At 38.5% G+C, this 22,312-nt stretch overlaps 1 protein-coding gene and 1 pseudogene across 1 annotated transcript in view; one reads left to right on the top strand and one right to left on the bottom strand.

Annotated features, from left to right (window-relative positions):
* The window catches only part of MKL1 (megakaryoblastic leukemia (translocation) 1), a gene marked incomplete at its 5' end in the record, with an annotated part of 243,175 nt that overhangs the window by 194,063 nt on the left and 26,800 nt on the right, over window positions 1-22,312 (bottom strand). The gene's annotated exons all lie outside the window — the stretch shown is intronic.
* LOC102867719 lies at window positions 14,123-15,358 on the top strand (annotated as a pseudogene).

Here is a 22,312-nt window from a genome sequence, read left to right as displayed (position 1 = left end):
TCCTCCTGTACCAGTCAGATCTGATTTGATGGTATACATAAAAAATAATAAAATAAAATGAAAAAAAAAAGAATTATCATGTGCTTATACTATATGCTAGAATCCATTAAAAACCACTGGGGATACAACATAAACATGAGATAAAAAGTCGTCACTTTGTGGCATTTATATTCCAGTTAGGAAGGACTGTAAACAACAAACAGATTAAGTAGACAGACACAGATCACTTAAGATGACAGACAATACAATACTGAGAAAAACCAAAGGTTGAGAAAAATGAGTGAGTGATGGATTTTGTTAAAGAGTGATCACGGAAGTCATAGCTGAAACGTGGCACTGGAACAAAGACCAGAAGGTGGTGTAGGAACAAGTCATGAGGCTTCACCAAGGAAAAGTGCTCCAAGTAGAAGGAATAATAAGCTAAAACAGGAGCACTTCCAAGGTGTTCACGGCTAGTAATGAGATTAATATGGTTGAGGTAGAATACGTGAGGAGAGTTAAAAGAACTGAGGGTAGGGGGAAGATCGATCATGTAGGGCATTGTAGGACAGTAGAAGGACACTGGCTATTTTCTACAAATGAACATGGTTGTTTATGGGTGGAAGTTTAAATCTTGGCTTTGATTTTAGATGGAATATGTATTGACAATGTGCTGTAGGCTGACAAAGACAAAAGCAAAAAGACCTTAGAAAGCTATGGCAGTCACTTCCAAGTAAAAAAAAGATAATGGTAGCAAGAACTAGGGCTAAAAGAGATATACGAGATAAATACATATTTACATAAACACAAAAACACACATATTTGCACATGTGGCAATGAAGTTAGATGAGGTTATAACTGGAGGATAGTCTAACTTTAATAATTTAAATGCTAATGTTTCATATTAACCACTTACGCTTTTTTAATCCTCGATCCTATTCTTTTTTTTTCTTTCTCCTCTTTTAGTTAGGCCAGCAACAGTATAACTAGTGATTCTGGTTTATTCTCACTTTGGCAGCACATATACTAAAATTGGAATAATACAGAGAATATTAGCATAGCCGATGTGCAAAGACTTTGATCATAGGTTTTCCAATGGAAGAACAATCTCTGAATTATGAGGGGATAGCCCCACAAAAGTATTCCAGATTTTAACCAGACAGGTGCAGTTACTTAATCCCAGTACTAACTAGACTCTAAAATCACGTAAAGACCTTATTCCTATGTGGAGTGTTAGTTTTAATCTGCCCCACGGCTACCGATGCAGATACAGCTAACTCTAGTAAGCAATCCAGTAAACATGACCATAGCCCAGAAAAAGACTCTTTAGGTATTATGGCTTGGCCAAACTCCAACCCAACGAATGAGCTATCACTTCAAAGCTAGTGTTCTGATGCTCAAGAGCCAATAATGTCATTTTCACACTAATATTTAAATACAAAGCACTGTTGCTGCTATTGTTGTTAATGTGCCGTCAAGTTTCTTGTGACTCATAGTGACCCTATGTATAGTAGCCCTAAACCCTGCTCTATCCTCTGCCAACCTCACTGTCTTCAACACACCTACTCCCACCACCTCAATCACGGAATCAATCCATCTCATCCAGGGTTTTCCTCTCCTGCACTGTCCCTCCACCCTCCCAAACATGAAGTCCCTTTCCAAGGACTGGCCCCTCCTTGCAACATGCCCAAAGTATGTCACACGAAGCTTCAGAATCCCTGATTCCAAGGAGCACCTTGGCCTCTTCACCCTCTCCAGGACAAAACTGTCGGTTCTCCCAGCAGTCCATGGTATATTCAACACTCCTCTCCAGCACCATAGCTCAAAGGCATCAATTCTCTTTCTATCATCTCTAGTCACTGTCCAGCTCTCTGATGCATAGCAGGCAATTGTGAAGACTGTAGCCCATATCAGACACACCTTAGTCTCCAGACTGGTACTACTGGTCTCCAGTACTCTAGAGAGGTCCCTGACAGCTGAACTTCCCAATGCAATCCATCTCTTGACTTCCTGGCTGCTGGTACCAAGAGTGTTGACTGTGGGGCCAAGCAAACTAAAACTGTTACCAATGTGAACTTCTGCACCATCCATTATAATGCTGCCAACTGGCCCAGTGGTGAGAATCTTTGTTTTCTTGATGTTGAGCTTCAATCCATATTGAAGGCTTCAGTCCTTGACCTTCTGCAGCAAGCACTTCAGGTCCTCCTCAGTTTCAGCAAGCAGGGTTGTTATTTGCATAACACAGGCTGTTGATACGTCTTCCACCAATCTGAATGCACATACTTCCTTGTACATTGTACAGCCTAGAGTCCCAGATTATCTGTTCTGTATACAGATTAAAAAGGTATGGAGACACAATACATACCTGGTGGACCCCCTTCGCAATTTTTAACCATGCAGTATCTCTTTGAACCATGCAGTATCTCCCTGCTCCGTTCTGGCAAACTGCCTCTAGGTCTAAGTATAGGCTTTGCATTAGCACAATAAAATGTTCTGGGATTCCCATTCTTCTCAGAGTCAGCCACAGCTGATTGTGATCTACACAGTCAAAAGCTTTTGCATAGTCAATAAAGCACATATAGAAATTCCTCTGGTACTCTCTGCTATCTGCAAAGATCCATCTAACATTAACTATAATATCCCTAGTAACACAACCTCTTCTAAACCTGGCCTGCACTCTGTTGATGTGTTGCTCCAGTCCTTTTTGGATAATTTTCAGCAGAATCTTGCTTGCATGTGATATTGATATTGTTTGATAATTTCCACATATGAAATATATTTAAAATTAGTAAAGAAATAGTTTTTAAGAATTACATATAGGACCATTAAAGGTTCATTTTTAAGTTCAAAGCAATGACTGTTACTTGATAAAACCACCATGCTAGTTCGTTGTTGTTATGTGCTATCGAGTCACCTGCCCTGCGTCAATCTCACTAATTCTGACACACCAACTCCCACTGCCCCAAATACTGTATCAATCCATCTCATCCAGCTCATCCTGAGCTGTCCCTCCACCCTTCTGAGCATGATGTCCTTCTCCAAGGACTGGTCTCTCCTGACCACATGCCCAAAGTATGTTGAGACAAAGCTTCAAAATACTAGCCTCTAAGGAGAAACTCACCCTCTCCAAGACAGACCTATTTGTTTTCTGGAAGTCCACGGTATGTTCAAGACTCTTACCTAGCGCCATAATTTGGCATCAGTTCTTCTTCTGTCATGCTTAGTTACAGTCCAGATCTCTGATGAACAGCATGTAACTGCGAAGACCATGGCCTGGATTAGGCACACCTTAGTCTCAAGACTGACACCGTTGTTTTCAGTCCCTGACAGTAGATTGTCCCAATTCAATTTGTCTTTTGATTGCCTGACTGCTGAAGCTAAGTGTGTTGAGTGTGGAGCTAAGCAAGCTATAACTGCTAACAACCTCAATCTCTTCTCCATCTAATATGGTGCTGCCAATTAGCCCAGTGGTGAGAATCTTTGTCTTCTTGATATTGAGCTTCAATCCATATTGAAGTACAGTCCTTGACTTTCTGTAGCAAGTGCGTCAGGTTTTCCTCAGTTGTGGCAAGCAAAGTTGTGCCACGGGCATATCACAGGATGCTGATGAGTCTTCCTCCAATCCTGATGCCAGAATCCTCCTCAAAAAGCCCTGCTTCCAGAATGTCCTGTTTTTCATACAGACTGAAAAGGTATACAGACAAGATGCATACTTGATACACTCCTTTCATGATTTTGAATGATGCAGTGTTTCCCTGCTTCCTGGTCCAAGAATAGGTTTTTGCATAAACACAATCAAATGTCTGGGATTCCCATTTTCCTCAGCACACTCCAAACTAAACACATCTCTTTTATATTGTGTTAAAAAAGAGAAAATATTTAAAACATTTTCAGGGAGTTAAAAACAAGCAAATAAACTAGAAGAATATGGGTTTACTATACTCAATGAAGAGTCTTAACTATGAGACACAAAATCTGGGTTTTAGCTTTATAATCACAATTTCAACATAATTTAAATGGTTATTTTATTTATTTTGTTAAACCTAGGAAGCACTGGTGACTTAGAGGCAATAAGGTATGCTATCAACCAAAAAAGGAACAAAGTTCAAATCCACCAGTGTTCCACAGGAAAAAGATGGGCAACTTCCTCCTTCGCAACTTACTCTGAAAACCCACTGGATGGTGAGCTATAGTTGGTTCTGATTCAAAGTACTCAACAATACAGAGTCAAAGGGAGCTCTGTGACAAAGTCAGCAGGAAGTTGTACTGTCAAGCCAAAAGTGGCACTCCCTGGTAATCAGAACCCACCAGTGGCTCCTCTGGGAAAAGATGGGCAATCTCCTCCCATGTGACATATTGTCCCAGAAATCTGCAAGAGGGTCAGTTATGAGTTAGTTCTGACTCAACAGCATTGAGTTTAAGCTTTTGTTCTACAGACATAAGTGATAGAGTTAGATTTAAAAAAAAAAAGTGCACTCTGCACACCTGTGTTTATTGCAGCTTTGTTCACAATAGTAAAGAGTTGGAAACAACCTAAGTACCCATCAACAAACGAATGGATAGAGAAGCTCTGGTATATTCACACAGTGGAATACTACGCTGCATTGAAAAATAAGGAACTCACGAATTATTATACAAAATGGATGACCCTGGAGGACATTATGTTGAGTGAAATATCTCAGTCACAAAAGGACAAATACTGCATAGTGCCACTGTTGTAGAATGGGAGTGACAACAGGGTTGGGGTGAGACTAAGAAAGATTGGATGAATTATGTATACTGTATTGAAACAGATGAGGGAGAGAACTGTTTAAAAGCAATGTATGATTTGGTAATATGGTTATGACAAGAGTCTAGAATGAAAGTTGCATAGTGGAGTATAACGGCTGGATTGTATACCAATGAAAGAATTTTTCTTTTACTTTTCAAAGAGAAGAGCAAACTGGTGGGGGGAGGGGTGGTCAGGGAGAAAAATGCAACAATGAATGAATGGAAATCCAAAATCTCTGTAAAATGTTCATTAAAATTAATTTTAAAAGAAGAATAAGAGAAGATAAAAAATAATGCACTCTACAGAGGTGCATTTTTCATATCATAAAAGCAGTACGCTAATAACGAAGATAATAAGGTGACTACTGAAATAAGTAAACCTATTAACAAAACTAAAAACTGTAAGATTGAAGCCATTTTGCCTATTTCATTCAGTTTTTTCCTAGTAATTGTTCTACAAAGCAACAAGAAAGGTGCTGAAATGTGTTCCAAGGGGTAGTGAGGATGTGACAACTTGGGAGTTCCAAGGCTTTTAGTTTCATTCCCCTACTCTGAAATCTCTTTGTTCAAGAAGTGGGCCATCAAAGACAGGCAAATCAAAAGAGGAAATTACTGACAGAGATTTCTCTATCAGGTTTTAAGAATATCAGAAAACAGGTTCTCACCAATGAGAATTTTCTATTTCTAGTAACACAAAAGCAATGGTGCATGGAAAGCATGATGGTTATGGAGTCACATCTTACTCTACTACTTGAGGTTGTCACTTTCTTAAAACTCAATCCTTAATACAATTAATATCAAAACTCTATTATAGGCTGGTATGTTTGAAAATCACAGTCCTGTAGAACATTTTGTTTTCTTCCCCTATAGAAGCCACATTTATAGAGATTCGTACTATTAATTGCATTTAATAGTTATTTTATTTCCCCATAAAAATATTCATGTATGTGTGTGTGTATTTGTTGTTGTTGTTGTTATGCGTCATCGAGTCACTTACAACTCATAGTGACCCTATGTACAACAGCCCTAAACTCTGCTCTGTCCTGTGCCAATCACACTGCCTCTGACACACCCATCCCGATGCCCCAGTCACTGAATCAATCCACCTCATAGAGGGCCTTCCCCTCCTGCACTGTCCCTCCACCCTCCCAAGCATGATGTCCTTCTCCAAGGGCTGGTCTCTCCTTACAACATGTCCAAAGTATGTCAGACAGTCTCAGAATCCTTGCCTCCAAGGAGCCGCCCGGTTTAACCCTATCCGGGATGAATCTGTTTGTTTTCCTAGCAGTCCACAGTACCCTCAATACTCTTCTCCAGCACCACAGCTCAAAAGCATCAATTTTCCTTCTATCCTCCTTAGTCATTGTCCAACTCTCTGATGCATAACAAGTGACAGCCTGTATCAGATGCACCTTAGTCTCCAGAGAGACATCATTGCTCTTCAGTACTTTGGAGAGGTCCCTAACAGCAGACTTTCCCATGGCAATACGTCTTTTACCTGGCTACTGGTGTCAAGAGTGTTGACTGTGGAGTGAAGCAAACTAAAGCTGTGAACAATCTCAATCTCTTCACCATCCACCTGATGCTGCCAATTGGTGTATATATACATTATATATTATTGACAAGTAGGGTTTCTACTGTGCATAAAGATTATAAATGCTAAAATCCTTTGAAACCTGACATCTCGGTTGACTTCTGCAGTCCTGGACAGGTTTATAATTTTCTGGAAAATTTCCCAAAAACTTTTTAGGTTACGGTGGCAATAAGAAAAAGACAAGTCTAAAAGCTCTAGCCCAGCAACTAAGACATTTAACAAATGTGTTTTAATGAGGTGGAAAATTAAAATGGAAAAAAAATAATTCAGCAACATTTTCAAAAAGTGCTTTAAGTTCTAGAACCAAACTAATGTAAATATTGTGCTTTGATCTTTTTCAGCGAGAGAATGCAGATACATGATGATCTTGCAGGACTGATATAAATCTATGATTTAGTGGAAAGAACTTTGTCTTTGGAACCGCAAAAACATGGATTCAAATCCCAGCTCTACCGCTTAAGATTCCATGACCTTGGACAAGGCTATTCTTGATATTTAGATTTATCCTTTTATAAATTATGCACGATATCAAAACAGAGTTGTTGTGTCTAGCAAACTGTCTGGACCACAGTAATGTTAACATGAAATATCCTTTAACAAATACTCATATAATGTTAAGCACTGTCTTGGATGATTTGTGTAGGTCTTCTGAATAGTAAGTGCAACATATTTTAGTTTATATTGGTATTGACATAACAGGAGGGGGTGTGTGTGTGTGTGTGTGTGTGTGTGTGTGTGTGTGTGTATCACAGAGGATGTATAAAACAATTCCTCCATTTACTCTTTATCGCTAGGAAAACAATCCTCTCTCTTACTGGGAAGGTTAATATGCTTGAAAAAGCTTAAAAGTCTGAATTTAAACATCTGTTCTATTTTTTATGTGTATCCTTAAGCCTCTCTGAACCTCAATTTCCTCCTCTATAAAATGGAAAAATAGAGATATCCAAAGAGTTGTGAAGATCAAATGAGATACATAAAAATACTTTAAGATTATGACACTACAAGAATTTCATTAGTGAGTCTGTTTCCTTTATCTGGTTGCCACCGATTCCTCATTTCTAGGTCCTCAGTTCTTACCGTACTGCCATCACCCCACCCGTGTGACTTTGCATGAGATTAAGAACATCCCTAACACCAGAAGCCCCAGCCTGGTAATGCCTTTTGGCTTGATTATATAGCAGGACAAAGAAAGTTGGTTTTTCGCTTGTCTACTCCACCTCCCACCCTTTCTTGTTATGATAAAATCTTTTCAAAAATAATACATGTGGTAATCATAAAAGAGAAGTCCCATAAAAAACAAGGCTGTATGGGACTCATCTTTATTTAATTTGGCACTGTTTTAGTAAAGCTAAAACTGTGGTTCATGGTCTTGACGACATGCCTCATCCAAAAGGGTGGGGGGAAGAGGGGGAAAGATGAAGACAGAGGAATCCAAATTCTTTTGATCTGAGTTCTAACTCTAAGGAGATTCCAGATAAATCATGAGCCAAAGAAATGATGGTAAGATGTAATCCAGATCCCAGATGACAAGAGTTGCCTGTCTGCCTACTCATCTTCTGAGGTCATCACCAAGGTATGAAATCATCATCATCAGGCCAGAGAAGATAGAGCAAGATAGAAGTCATCCAGGAGCTATAGTATTCTGACCACATTTCCCCAGACGACAAGAGATGACCAGTTAAGACAGCAGTCAGTCTGACGAGTGATAAAAACCTGCAATGGAAAAAGTCAAGGATCTCTGGAGAAAATAATAGTCTCATACGTGAGAAATCTCTGATGGTTTCTTAGTAAGTATGCTATAGCAGAAAGAGCAGAAAGAACAGTAGAGAAATTAAGAACCCTCAGTGAGCAATGACGTCAGTTTGAAGACTAAGGTACACCTATTTCAGGTTATGGTCTTTTCAATCATTCGCTATCCATCTGAGAGCTGAACAATAATGATGACAGAAGACCTAACACATTGCCACACACTTTTAATTGATGGCCGTGCTTAGAAACAATTTTTTTTTCTGTCATTTGCGGCAACATGTTAATGATGTCTTTGAGCTGTGGTGTTGGAGAAGAGTGCTGAATATGCCCTGGTATGCCAACGAACAAACAGATATGACTTGAAAAAAGTACAGTCAGAATGTTCCTTCAAGACAAAGATGAGAAAGCTTCATCTTACATACACTGGGCATGTTGCTAGGAGAGCTTATTCCTTGGAAAGCGACATTATGCTTGGAAAGGCAGATGGTCAGTGAAAGAAAGGAGGAAAGAAAGAAAAGATTGACTAACAGTGAAAGCAGCAGTGGGCTGAAGTGTGTCACAGGATAGGACAGGGTTCAGATCTGTTATTCATAGTGTCAATATGGGTTATACTCATTTGATGGCACCTAACAGCAGTAATGAGCAAAGTAAGTCTTAGATACAGAAGGGTCTGAGGTTTTTCACTAATCTCTGTACATACTTTAAGTGATGTGAACTCAAAGAGACAGGCTAATATGAAAAGCTCATATGCTATCCCAAAAAAGCAAAACTATATACTTAACATAAGCTGCCCTGTCTGCCCCACCACCCTTCCTTCAACCCTTTTATTAATTACCACTGTCTCCAAACCATACTATTCTTTTTTGTTTGTTTGGTTTTTATTTTTATTATTTTTGTGTGTACCGTCAAATCGGATCTGACTGGTACAGGAAGAGATTGTCCCTCCTTCTCCAGCAGAGCATCTGGTGGATTTGAACCACGCACCTCTGGGATTGCAGTGCAGCTTCCTGCCACTAGGCCACCAGAGCTCCCTCAAACCATACTATTCTAATATAAAGAGTATAGTAGCAAACTACAGTGACTGGAAACCAGAAGTGGAGAAATTTAAAAAATTAATTAAACTACATTATGAATAATTAACATGCATGTGGTAAAAAAATGTAAAAAGTTGAAAGGTTTACCCTTATAATGAAACAAAAGAGAACATCAGTATATAAGCTGTGCACTATCTCTTAGTTTGGATAGGGTGTCCATAGGTTTGTGTCATACTGTTGTGGATCTGTGTTGTTGTTATGTGTCGTTGAGTTGCTTGTGACTCATAGTGACCCCATGTACAACAGCCCTATACTCTGCTCTCTCCTGTGCCAATCTTGTTGTCTCTGACACGGCATCAATCCATCTCACTGAAGGTCTTCTTTTCTTGCACTGTCTTTCCACCCTCCCAGACATGATGCCCCTCTCCAAGGACCAATCCCTCCTTGCAATATGTCCAAAGTATGTCAGACAAAGCTTCAGAATCCTTGCCTCCAAGATTGTTGATGAATTTTCCTCCAATCCTGATGCCACATTTCTCCTAATACAGCCCAGGCTCCCAGATAATCTGTTCTGCATACAGATTGAAAATGTTTGGTGATAGGATCTATCCCTGGCATACACTCTTTCCAATTTTGAACCATGCAGTGTTTCCTTGCTCTGTTCTGATGACTATCTCCTGGTCCAAGAATAGGTTTTGCATTAACAATATCAAGTGTTCTGGGATTCCCATTCTTCTCAGAGTCAGCCACAGTTTGTTGTGATCCACACCGTCAAATGCCTTTGCATAGTCAATGAAACACAGACATTCTTCTGGTACTCCCTGCTTTCAGCCAAGATCCATCTAACATTAGCTACAATAACCCTAGTACCAAGACCCCATGTAAACCCAGCCTGCACTTCTGGTAGTTCTCTGTTGATGTGTTGTTCCAGTCGTTTTTGGATAATCTTCAGCAGAATCTTGTTTGCATGTGATATTAATGATATTGTTCGATAATTTCCACACTGTTAGTTAGTTTTCAACTGTTAGCTGAAATATGTAAATTGGTATACCATCAATTCCTGGGGCCTTAATTTTTTGCCTATTCTTTTAAAATAGCTTGAACTTCTTCCTTCATCACCATAGGCTCTTGATCATATGTTGTTTCATTAAATTCTTCTGTTTCCTTTCAGAACAATTCATGTAGATTTTTATTTAAAAGGCATGTGCCTGCGCATTAAGAATGTCAAAATGTCTTTATTAAACAAATACTTACTGAGCATCTATCATGTTTAAATATAATGACAGGGACCAAGTAATAGATTAATATATTTCCTTTGTGAAGGAATCAGGGAGACATGTAAAAATGACAAATCGCATCCAATGTACAGGTGACTCAATAGGAAGATTAAGAAGGGATGACTCTATTGAGAAAGGCTACACAGAATTACAACATCTGAACTGAAGCACAATAGTTTGTCAAGAACCACCAACAAAGCAAGATGAAGGTTTTATACACAAGGTTTTATGCCTCACCAAAACCTCTGAGCCCCAAGTCCTGAAGAAAAGCTGTTAACAAAAAATAACATACCCTGGAACTTTGCTGTAATATCTACTATCATAATATTTAAATGAGGACAAAAACAGTGCAATCTGAATTCTGTCTATAGGAGCTGAGACACTTATTAAAGAAAAAACCTCATTAAATGGTAGTTTCTTCCATAAAACATATAGTCATGAACAATATGATACGGAAGTTCTATCAGTCTACTGCTAGAAAATCGTCTTAACTTTTTGGAAAGAATGGTTGCCTTTATTCATCAAGGTTTCATAACAGATGGTTTCACAACCTCACAGCAGACATTACTACAACATGTTACTCTACAGGTGTCAAATTACTACTACAATCCAAAGTAGTAGCAGCTACAATTACTACAGTAACAACTTTACAAAGTCAACATATTATTAAAGGTGTCTGAACATTTAGGAATGGATTTACCATTAAGGCTTTCCAACATCCAGTGTCTCTACTTTCTTATGGACATAAGCAAAACAAAGAAAGGTCACACACAGTTTATTCTGAGTAGTTCTCTCATTCCACTTGTACCCAACACCCCTGTCAATTTCATCTATACTTGTCTTACATACGCTTATCCTCTGAAAGTTTTATGAAGTAGCTAAGCCAACAGATGGGTGGCTATCCCTGACCAACATATGTCATAGGAGAAAAAGCTCTTGGGCAAGACAAGAAAATACTGGGTCCCTTTTCCTTATAGGGCTGGGAACACTGAGACCCCTTTATGGGAAACAACAGTATTTATTTATTTAATCTTTATTAAGAAAAAATACTGGAATGAGATGATCTGTAAGTAATAAGGTAATGAAAGAGAAGGAAAGTTAGCTCAAATGCCAAAGTATACTCCCCACCACCACAAACAGAAAATATACTTGTGCTCATACAGCAGAGAACTGGAATACAGACAGAAGAAAAAGTATGAGTGAGTTTAACTGAGTACTATTTCACCAAAGACAGCAGGGAAGCTGATAAGCATACTACCTTGTTTAGAACACAAAGCTCAACAGATGTGTGGGAGGAAAAGAAAAGGCAACCTAGAATACATATGAAGTCAACCAAATAATCACTCTCATATCATTCTCACACAGGTCATAAAGGCAAAAGCAAAAATAACACAATAGTCATTGCTTCGCTCTTTACCACTTCCCTGAGGGTTAAGCTGATAGCATCTGATCCTGTCTTGAATAACTGGGTATCTGGATCTTTGAACATCCTACCTAAGCACTCCCCAAGGAGAACACTGAGGCCAATTCTGCCAGAAACAGTATCTGTTCGAACCAAAGAGTTTTATGCTACTTTGAGTAGAGGCCAGTGAATGGGAAGAGGTCTCTAAATCCACTGTCATGAATATTTCAAGATATGTTCTGAAAACAGGAAAAATTACATTTTACCAGAAATATAAAAATAACCCCACAAATTTAAAACATTGAAAGAAACTAATAAAAATAACAAGAATTTAAAGATTTTTTTAAAAAAACTTTTTAATTGGGAAATTTTTTTGGAGAAAAAAATTTCAAAATTCTGCATTTTTTTCTGTGATTATCTCCTTGCTCAAATATTCCCCATCTTCAAAATTTAGAGCCTCAATTCTACATATTATCAAATACATTTCCACAGAACCAAAAGACAAAGAATATCTAAAGAAAAACTTTAAAAGATAAATTTAGAGATATAAAATTAGTGTGTATTAAAGATTAAAAATAGTGTATATAAAACAGCAAAACACATTTCATTATCCTTTACTAAAAGCAGTGCTACAAAGATAAAATTCATTAGAAGAGGACAAGTGGGGTTTTTTTCCCTTTCACTAAGGAGATCTACTGAAAGGTCTAATATCAGTAAAGAAATAATTAGAAGTGATGTCTGGATAATTAAAACTGACAGAGAAAAAAATACTACTTCTTTTTATGCTGAAAATATAGTACATTTATTTACTAGGTAATTTATGCTTACCCTCTATCTACTTCTCTATCTCTGTTTAATTCTGGTATAAATATGTTCAATCTGCTTAAAAAAGCTTATATTGCACATAGATAGAAACTGTAGAAAAAAAGGTAATTACCTGACTGTACAGCCATCATTAACATTTCAGGTTCCAGCAAAGTCATGACGGATTCCTTTCAGAAACAACAGCCCACAATGAAATTCAAATTCACAGAGGAAAGAAAGACGTCTTGAGAGGCTACTGAAAGCTTTCATAAATTCAGTCTCACATGCCTTATTCACCAATCAGTCTGTGAGAACTCACTCCCCTTCTCGGAGCAGCTACCAATCTCTCCACCCTTCAGGCAAGTGGAGTGGCTCGCGTACAGAGTTGACTTACTGTCGACAGGAAACGAAAAAGTGCTCAAGTTAAGGCATAAGTAGTGTGGTTAGAACAGAGAGAAAGCTCCTCCCCTTGCTATTCCTCTTTTGGGGGAAGGGAGAGACATGCAAAAAGGGATTTCCAGAAAACAGACTAACTGCTCTTCACTCTCCTTTCTCTGTTAAGAAGAGAAAACAAGGGGGTTTTGTAGAACTCTATTTATTGTAAGGGACTCTGCTGCTAATATAGTTTAGCACAACAAATTAAACATACTTCAAACAACTCAATTTTGAGACAAACTGTTCAGTTACTGACCCTCTGAAAGGAGGCAGAGGCAAGGAGCACACATGCGTAGATAAATATGTATGGCAAGCAAGTTTTCTGAAAAAGAGCTCCAAAAGTTTTTCATATGTGATATTTATAGATATAACAAGCCAAGGAAGTTGAATATTTAACTACAGAAGCTCAACTATTTCTCCACCCCCACTCCAATTAAAATATCTGTTTCAAAAAGTCATCTGAATACATTCCAAAGCTGTAATCTCTCTTGCAGATCTACCAATTTTCTAAAAGAACCCTGTTAATTGTTCTTATAGTGACATAAGATCTGTGAATAGACAGCTTTTTTAGAATATAGGACTTTCCTAAAACATATAACCATCATGCTGTATTCATGGGACAGACAAAAAGACAGTTCCAAAGTATAACAATCACCTTTTCCTTAAAAATAAAATGCCAACCTTTCCCACTTTCAATCCTTTCTTCATAGAGAAGGATCTCCTAAACAAAAAATGAAAGTGACATTTTACCTTTTGTTACAAAAATGTACACAAATCAAAACCTTAAATCCTTTAAGGGAATAGCCTTTATTTTTTTCCTATCTAGCTAAATTAAAAGCTGACTTATTCTCTTCACAGTACTTTTAAATAACTGATATTCACAATAATATAAGGGCACATTTCAGCATATTTGCTACACTTTTAAACAACTGAAAACAAGAAATTCATGTATAGCATGTTTAGCCAAAATTCCTTAATCCTTCTGGTTAATCACAGCCCGTATGTTAAAAGCCTCCTGCTGCATACTGCCTAGGGAATGACTTAATGCTAAACAGTCATGTAAATGACAAATGAAAGCATGAAGAACCTTGCAAGGGAAAATAGTCTCAAAATCTTTGAAGGTAATACTCTGTGATTAGAAAAGAGAAAGAAATGCAGATTTAGTGTTGGGGGTGGGAGGGTGTGTATTCTGGTGTTTTGTGGAGCCTTAGAGAAGAGAAACACTCTTTTCTTTCTCACTCCAATAACATTATGTCTACAAGAAAAGCCAGAAAAGCTCTATATAGAACTGTGCGGATGACTCAACAGGCAGCCGAGTGGCAGCCAGTGGGAGCTAAATGCCGCTCTGGGAAGAACAGGCCTGAGTCCAACAGCGTTTTCATACTAGCTAATCTAACAAACAAGCTTCCAAACTGTCTCACAAAAAAATGGGTGCATTTCACTTCTCAGTCTTTATGGCAGTCTGGTCAGAGGTTAGCAAGTAAGGGGAAACTATCCCTAAAAGGTTGACCTATTCCTTTGTTCCTAGGTGGGTGTACAATTTTCTGTATGAGGATTTTTCAAAGGAAACATTCTCACAGTTCTGCATTACAGGGAAACAGACAAAAACTTTAAAATTTCTTAGCAGAAGTTTGTAGAAAGTATAGAAGGTTATTTCCCTCCTGCTCAAAACCCCCACTACTCTCTTTGTTGGAAATTATTTTTCAAAACGCCACAGCTATCAATATTCTAGACCCACAAGAAATACCAAGAGCCAAATAGGTAGTCATAATAGCACACTTTTCAATTGATATGTTAACTTCTTCAGAGCAATTTCATGTCTATTATATCATGTAATAGGAGTTGAAGGGGGAAAAAAGGTAAATTTTTAAAAAATAATCTAAAAAGGTAAATTTAAAAAAATAAAAAGAAAGAAACCATAAGCCACAAGATCTTTCTTTGCATATCCAGATTAATTCAGGCTGCTGCTTCTTTTCCATTATTGGTTTCCTAGGACTGTGGCTTGCAAGGTCCACCATAGAGCCAGAGCAGATGCTTGAAGGACGGATGCAGGTTGCAGAAAATCCTCACTCTGAGTACCGTCTCACAGACAACATCAATAGGATAGTAGAAAATGATAAGATTAATGCTGAAAAGTCATCAAAACAGAAGGGGAATCTCTAGTCACTACCAACCTATGCCTACCAGGATCAGACAGTTGTGTCACTTTTATTGCAGCGACTTGCTATACTGGCAAAAGAGACTACCAAACTCCACTAAATTTCTAGCATCGTACCTTTCAAAAAACAAGGCACAGTTTGAAGATCAAAAATGACATATTGGGAAGAACAGAAAAATTGGTTGCTACTCTAGATTTACATGATTAAGAGGCACCTTAATTGCCATGATTTCCCCCTGCCCCTTTTCTGAAATATAAAAAACCTTCAAGACCACACAACTTCATTCTGGAGTTGCAGGAGAAAACATATTTTCCCTTATTTTGAGTTAATCATAATACTTATTTAATGAGCATATTCTGTGCAATTTTTCTCTTCAGACTGTCTTTAACTTTGTTTTTAAAAGACCTTCAAAATAAATAGTTAAAATGCCAAAACTTGGGAAAAAAACTCTTTGCAGCTGAGTATGCACTTATTCTCTAGAGTATGAACATAGTGACAGACTCATATAAGCAAGCTTTAAGATGTGGAGCACAACAAATTGTGGCTAAACTTGAGAAAAATGGGAATTCCAGAACACTTAATTGTGCTCATGTGAAACCTACACTTGGACCAGGAAGCAGTAGTAAGAACACAGCAGAGAAGCACTGCATGGTTCAAAATCAGGAAAAGGTGAATCAGGTTTTTATCTTTTCAAGCTATATGCAGAACAGATCATTCAGGAGGACAGACTTTATGAGGAGGAATGTGGCATCAGGATTGGAGGAAGACTCGTCAACAACCTGCATTATGCAAATGATACAACCTTGCTTACTGAAAAGGAAGTGTTTGCTGCAGAAGGTCAATTAATGTTGTCTTCAATATGGACTGATGCTCAATATCAAGAAAAAAAAGATTCTCAACATTGGGCCAATTGGCAGCTTCATGACAGAAGGAGAAAATAATAAGATTGTTAGTAACTTCAGTTCGTTTGGTTCCACTCCTGACACCAGCAGTCAGGAAGCCAAAACAAGAATTGCATTGGGTAAGTCTGCTGTCAGAGACCTATCTAGAGTACTGAAGAGCAATGATGTCAGTCTGGAGACTAAGGTGCACCTGATATACAGGCCAGGGTGTTCACAATTATTTGCTGTGCATCAGAGAGCAGGACAATAACTAAAGATGACAGAAGAAGGTGTGATGCCTCTGAGTTGTACTGCTGGAGAAGAGTGTGGACTGCCAGAAGAACAAACAGGTCTGTCCTGGAGGCAAGGATTTTGAAGGTCCATCTCACATACTTTGGATACATGGCCAGGAGGGACCAGTCCTTGGTGAAGGACATCATGGTTGAAGGGTGGAGGAGGCACAGCACAGGATAGGAAGACCCAGGATGAGAAGACTGACTCAGTGACCAGAGAAATGAGTTTAGGTCTATTGGAGATGATGAGATTGGTTCAGGATAGGCAGAGTTAAGAGCTAATGTACACAGAGTCACTATGAGACGCAGGTGACTCAATTGCACATAACAACAATATCATAATAGTTTTAAATATTTGCATTATGAATGAAGTTTTACTTCCACTCACACTCCTCAACAAATACTGTTGTTGTTGTGTGCCGTCAGTCACTTGCAACTCATAGAGACCCTATGTACAACAGCCCTAAACCCTGCACTATCCTGTTCCAATCGCACAGCCTCTGCCACACCCATCCCGATTACCCCAATCACTGAATCAATCCACCTCATAGAGGGTCTTCCCCTCTTGCGTCGTCCCTCCGCCCTCCCAAGCATGATGTCCCTCTTCAAGGATGTGTCCCTCTTTACAACATGTCCAAAGTATGTCAGACGAAGCCCCAGAATCCTTGCCTCCAAGGAGCAGCCTGGATGAATCTGTTTTCTTGGCGGTCCATGGTACATCCAATACTCTTCTTCTCCAGCACCACAGCTCAAAGGCATCAATTCTCCTACAAAGGTCATTAATGTTCATGATCAAGATGAACCAGACAAGTTTTTAAGTTAGTTGACCTTTCTACTGGATTTGTTATCATTTCCATTCTTCTTAAAATGTCCCATCTTCCTTGATTTTCTAAACTCTGCATTCCTACCTCTCTTATTTGGCCTCTCTCTCTTAGAATCTCACGTGACTTCTCTTTTCTTTGCACTTCTTGGAACACTCCTGAGCAATGTTATTCTTTCTTGCACTTTTAACTACCATCTACAGACTAACACATGTATCTTCAGGTGCTTAAAATCTCCTGCTTTAATATCTAAGAATTTATTATATAAAAGGTAAAGCATATAAAAAAGTACAAAGAATGGTAACAAACTAATAATGATAAACAGTTTATTATATTTTTAAGTACACTTACCACTAAGCCTCAAAACTTATGAACACAATCAAAGTTACACACACACTCCTAAACACTCACACTCTCTTATCATGGAGCAAACAATGGAGTACTCTGGAACAAATTCTAAACATATTATTTCATGTTAATACTACACATCTGAAAGATATAAGAAATCTTTTTAGCATACCTTTAATTCCTTAATATCTCAATAATTCAGTCAGCGTTCAAATATTCCCAAATGTCTCACAGTTATTATAGAGTTGACATATTTTGCCTTAAATCTTTCAATCTAGAGATACTACCTCCTATTCCTCTGCTGACTGCATCCCAATGATGTCCTCTAACATGCTGCTCCAATCTCTATGTTTCCAGTAAATTAATCAGCAGATGTCGAGTCAGCTCCAACTCATGGCACCCTTACGGGCAACTATGTTCCAGAAGGTTTTCAAAGGGTTAGTTTTTTTTGGAAATAGATTGTCAGACCTTTTCCCATAGGTGCCTCTGGGAAGACTCAATCTCTCTTCCTATTTAATGGCCAAGCACACAAAATGAACAACCCTGGCACTCTGTCCGGAAGAGCACCACACACCTCCTCAACAACCTCAAGAGTAAGATGACCCCAGAGGAGCTGCAGAAGAAAAAGAGGAGTTTAACATGGGCCTGCTCTCCATGCTTACATAGTTGGTAAAGAACAACATACATGTGTTCATCAATCAACTGTCTCAAGAGGTTCCTGGGCTATGTGAAGGTCTTCAACAGGCAATGCACCATGGTGCTGGCAAATGTTAAGAAGATGGGTCCCAAGGTCCCCAAGTGGGAGCAGCAAGAATAATAGTTGTCCGAGCCTGTTAACAAAGACTGCCACATCTCCAAGATGTTCCTGCATGGGGACTTGGTCACTGTGGTCTGAGGAATCTACTCACTGCTGGTTAAGCAGGGCTGCTCCCATTCCATCCCCAAGCTACCTCTTGTCTCCAGCCACCCTTCACAGACCTGCCCCACATTGAGAATAATAAAATTCCTGTGTATTTTTTCTTGGGGGGGGAGTTAGATATGGAGACTTATACAATTTGGGCTAAATAATTACTTTGTTATGCATCAGAGAGCTGGATAATAACTACGGATGATTGAAGAATTGATGCATTTGAGTTGTGGTGCCAGAAGAGTACTGAATTGTCAAGAAAAAAAGACCTGGCCTGGAGAGGGTGAAACCAAGCTGCTCCTTGGAGGGAAGGATTCTAAAGTTCAATCTCACATACTTTGTTTGGGCATGTTGCCAGGAGGGACCAGTCCTTAGAAAGGGACATCATGCTTAGACGAGTGGAAGGACAGTGCAGAAGAGGAAGACACCAGATCAGATGGATTAACAAAGTATCTGGGGTATGAGAGTGTGTGTGTCAGAGACAGTGATACTGGCTCAGGAAAGAGCAGGTTTTAGAGTTATTATTGTGCATAGTGTCACTATGTGTCCCAGTCTACTCAGTGACATGTAACAACAACAACAATTTAACACAAATATTTTCGCATTTAACATGCTCCTCTTCTTCCACTTGAACTCTATCAAGAACCAGTCTCATTATTTGGCTTATTAACTGGCTTTACCTCATCCTTCAAATCTCTACTTAAGAGCTGCCTTCTTAAAAAAACCGCTATCCTGACACTGTAACAGCACAATCACACCTTCTGACATGCTTAAAATTCTCACTTATGCCCACCAGAAAAATCCCAGGGTGACATAAATGTTTAACTTTTAGACTATAAGCCAAAACATAAGGGGTTAAAACTCACCTCAGAAGGACTTTGAGGAAAGGCCCCATGACTTGACTCCAAATTTCTCGATCTGATTCTCAATGGGCACAGCCTGGAAAGTCCCACTGGGCAATTCTACTTTGAAAGGAAACTAGCAACAACAACAAATGCCTCCAGTACCTGTAACTTAATGTCTCTACTCCCTCAACCAGCATGTGGCAGCACTCAGAAACGAACGCTAAACAGAATAAAATGTCCTAGTTACTGTAGAAAATCCAAACACCAAGGAAAAAGTTCTTAACAATAAAGGAATTACTACCCATCAAAAATGGACAGGTATTCCTCTAAAATATTCATCAGAACACATACTGAAGGCATTATTTTTAAAACTACATAAAGAACACTAAAGTGATCGTAAGTACTAAAGGGTAGGGTGGTGGTTGTTGGTGCTGATTGCCTTCAAGTCTAGCATGACTCATAGCGACTCTACAAACAAAAGGGCTGAAGCCCCTCTACAACTATCAACATTTATCAAAATTCATAGGATTTCTGGAGGCATGTTATTTAAGAAGTGGAGGTGTTAGTGAAAATATAAACTGCCAAAAACTGTGGAAAATGGACAAAGAACTAGAAAAAGAGAGTACTATCAAGGATCTCTCCAAAGTTCTAAAGAGGAAGGTTGCCAGTTTAAAGACCAAGGTGTGCCTGATTCAAGTCATGACATTTTCAATTACTTCCTACACATATAAAAGTTGGACAATGGAAAAGGAACAAAAAAGAAGAAGCAACACCTTTGAACTAGTAGTGTCAACAAAGAATACTGACTATACCATGGACTGCCAAAAGACCAAACAAATCTGTCTTGGAGGAAGTACAATCACAGTGCTCCTTAGAGGCAAGGATACTGAAACTTCATCTCACTTACTTTGGGCATATTTTCAAGAGGAACCAGTCTGAAGAAAGAAATCATGCTGGGAAAGGTAGAGGGTCAGAGAAGAAGAGAAAGGCCCTCAACAAGATGGACTGACACAGTAACTGCACAACAGACTTGAACAAGACAGAGGTCACGAGCATGGCACAGGATAAGGCAAGGTTAAGAACTGTTGTTCACCACAGATGCAAAAATTCTGAATAAAATACTGGCCGATAGAATCCAACGATACAGCAAAGCAATAATTCACCAAGATCAAATGGGATTCATAACAGGTATGCAAGGATGGTTCAATGTAAGAAAAATGAGAGATGTAATTAATCACATTAACAAAGCAAAGAACAAGAAACACATGATCCTATCAGTTGATGCAAAAAAGGTCTTTAACAAAATCCAATACCCTTTCCTGATTAAAATGCTCAACAAAATAGCATTAGAGGGGAATTTCTTCAACATAGTAAAAAGTATATATGCAAACCCAAGAGCCAATATTGTTCTCAATGCAGAGAGGTTAAAGGCATTCCCTTCAAGAACAGGAACTAGGCAAGGATGCCCACTATCACCTCTCCTATTCAATATTGTATTGGAAGTCTTAGTGATAGCAATAAGAGAAGGAAATAAGAGGTACTCAAACTGGCAAAGAGGAAGTAAAATTATCTCTCAATGCAGATGATATATGATAGTATACTTAGAAAACCCTAAAGCCTCAGCAAGAAAACTATTGAACATAGTTGACCAATTCAGCAAAGTAGCAGGATACAAGATCGAGATACAAAAATCAGTTGGATTTCTGTACAGTGACAAAGAGAATACAGAGCGGGAGCTAAGAAAAACAATACCCTTCACAATAGCTAATCACAAGATTAAATACTTGGGAGTAAATCTAACCAGAAGCCCAAAGGATCTATTCAAAGAAAATTAAAAAACATTACTACAAGAAACAAAAAGAGACCTGGAGAGGTGGAAGAACATCCCTTGCTCATGGATAGGAAGACTCAATATTGAGAAAATGGCAATACTATCAAAGGCGATTTACATGTTCAACGCAATCCTAATACAAATACCAATTCCATTCTTCAATGAGATGGAAAAGGTAATCTCCAGTTTCATGTGGAATGGAAAGAAGCCCTGAATAAGCAAAGCACTCCTTAAAAATAGAAAAAAGGAAGGAGGCATCCCTCTCCCTGATTTCAAATCCTATTATATTACTATGGTGGTTAAGACAGACTGGTAGTGGTACAATAACAGACACATAGATCAATGGAATAGAATTGAGAACCTGGAAATCAGCCCATCTACCTATGGTCAACTGATTTTTGACAAGGAGATGAAATCAATTAAGTGGGGAAAAGAGAGCCTTTTTAACAAATGGTACTGGCAAAATTGCAAAAATACCTGCAGAAGACTCAAGCAAGATCCACACCTCACTCCAAATACAAAAACCAATTTAAGGTGGATCATGGACCTAGGACTAAAACCAAGGACTATAAGCTTCATTAAAGAAAAACTTGGACGAACTCTAGTAGTCCTAATCCACAACATAAACAGTCTTCTAAGTATAACTAAAAATCTACAACCAGGAGAAGATAAAATAGATGAATGGGACCTTCTAAGAATCAAATCCTTATGCACATCCAAAAATTTCTTAAACAGGGTAAAAAGGGAAGCCAGAGACTGGGAAAAAGTATTTCATAATGACATGTCAGATAAGGGACTTATATCTAGAATTTATAAAATACTTGAGAACAACAGCAAGATAAAGGTAAATTATACAACTGAAAATGGGCACAGGATATGAACAGACAAAGAAGACATTCAGATGGCCAACAAGCACATGAACAAATGTTCAAAATCCCTAACTCTAAGAGAGATGAAAATAAAAAACAACTATGAGATATCCTCTCACCCCAGTAAGAATAGCCAAGTTTACCAGAACATCAAGCAACAAAGGCTGGCGAGGTTGTGGAGAAACTGGAACCCTTATTCACTGTTTGTGGGAATGCAAAATGGTGCTACCACTATGGAAAGCTGTATGGTGCTTTCTCAAAAAGTTGCAAATAGAGATACCATTTGACACAGCAATTCCTCTACTGAGAATATA

Source organism: Elephantulus edwardii, unplaced genomic scaffold, assembly GCF_000299155.1.
Source record: "Elephantulus edwardii isolate Elephantulus edwardi_28Jun2011 unplaced genomic scaffold, EleEdw1.0 scaffold00086, whole genome shotgun sequence".
Classification (NCBI taxonomy): domain Eukaryota; kingdom Metazoa; phylum Chordata; class Mammalia; order Macroscelidea; family Macroscelididae; genus Elephantulus; species Elephantulus edwardii.
This window is presented reverse-complemented; position numbering and strand designations above follow the sequence as displayed.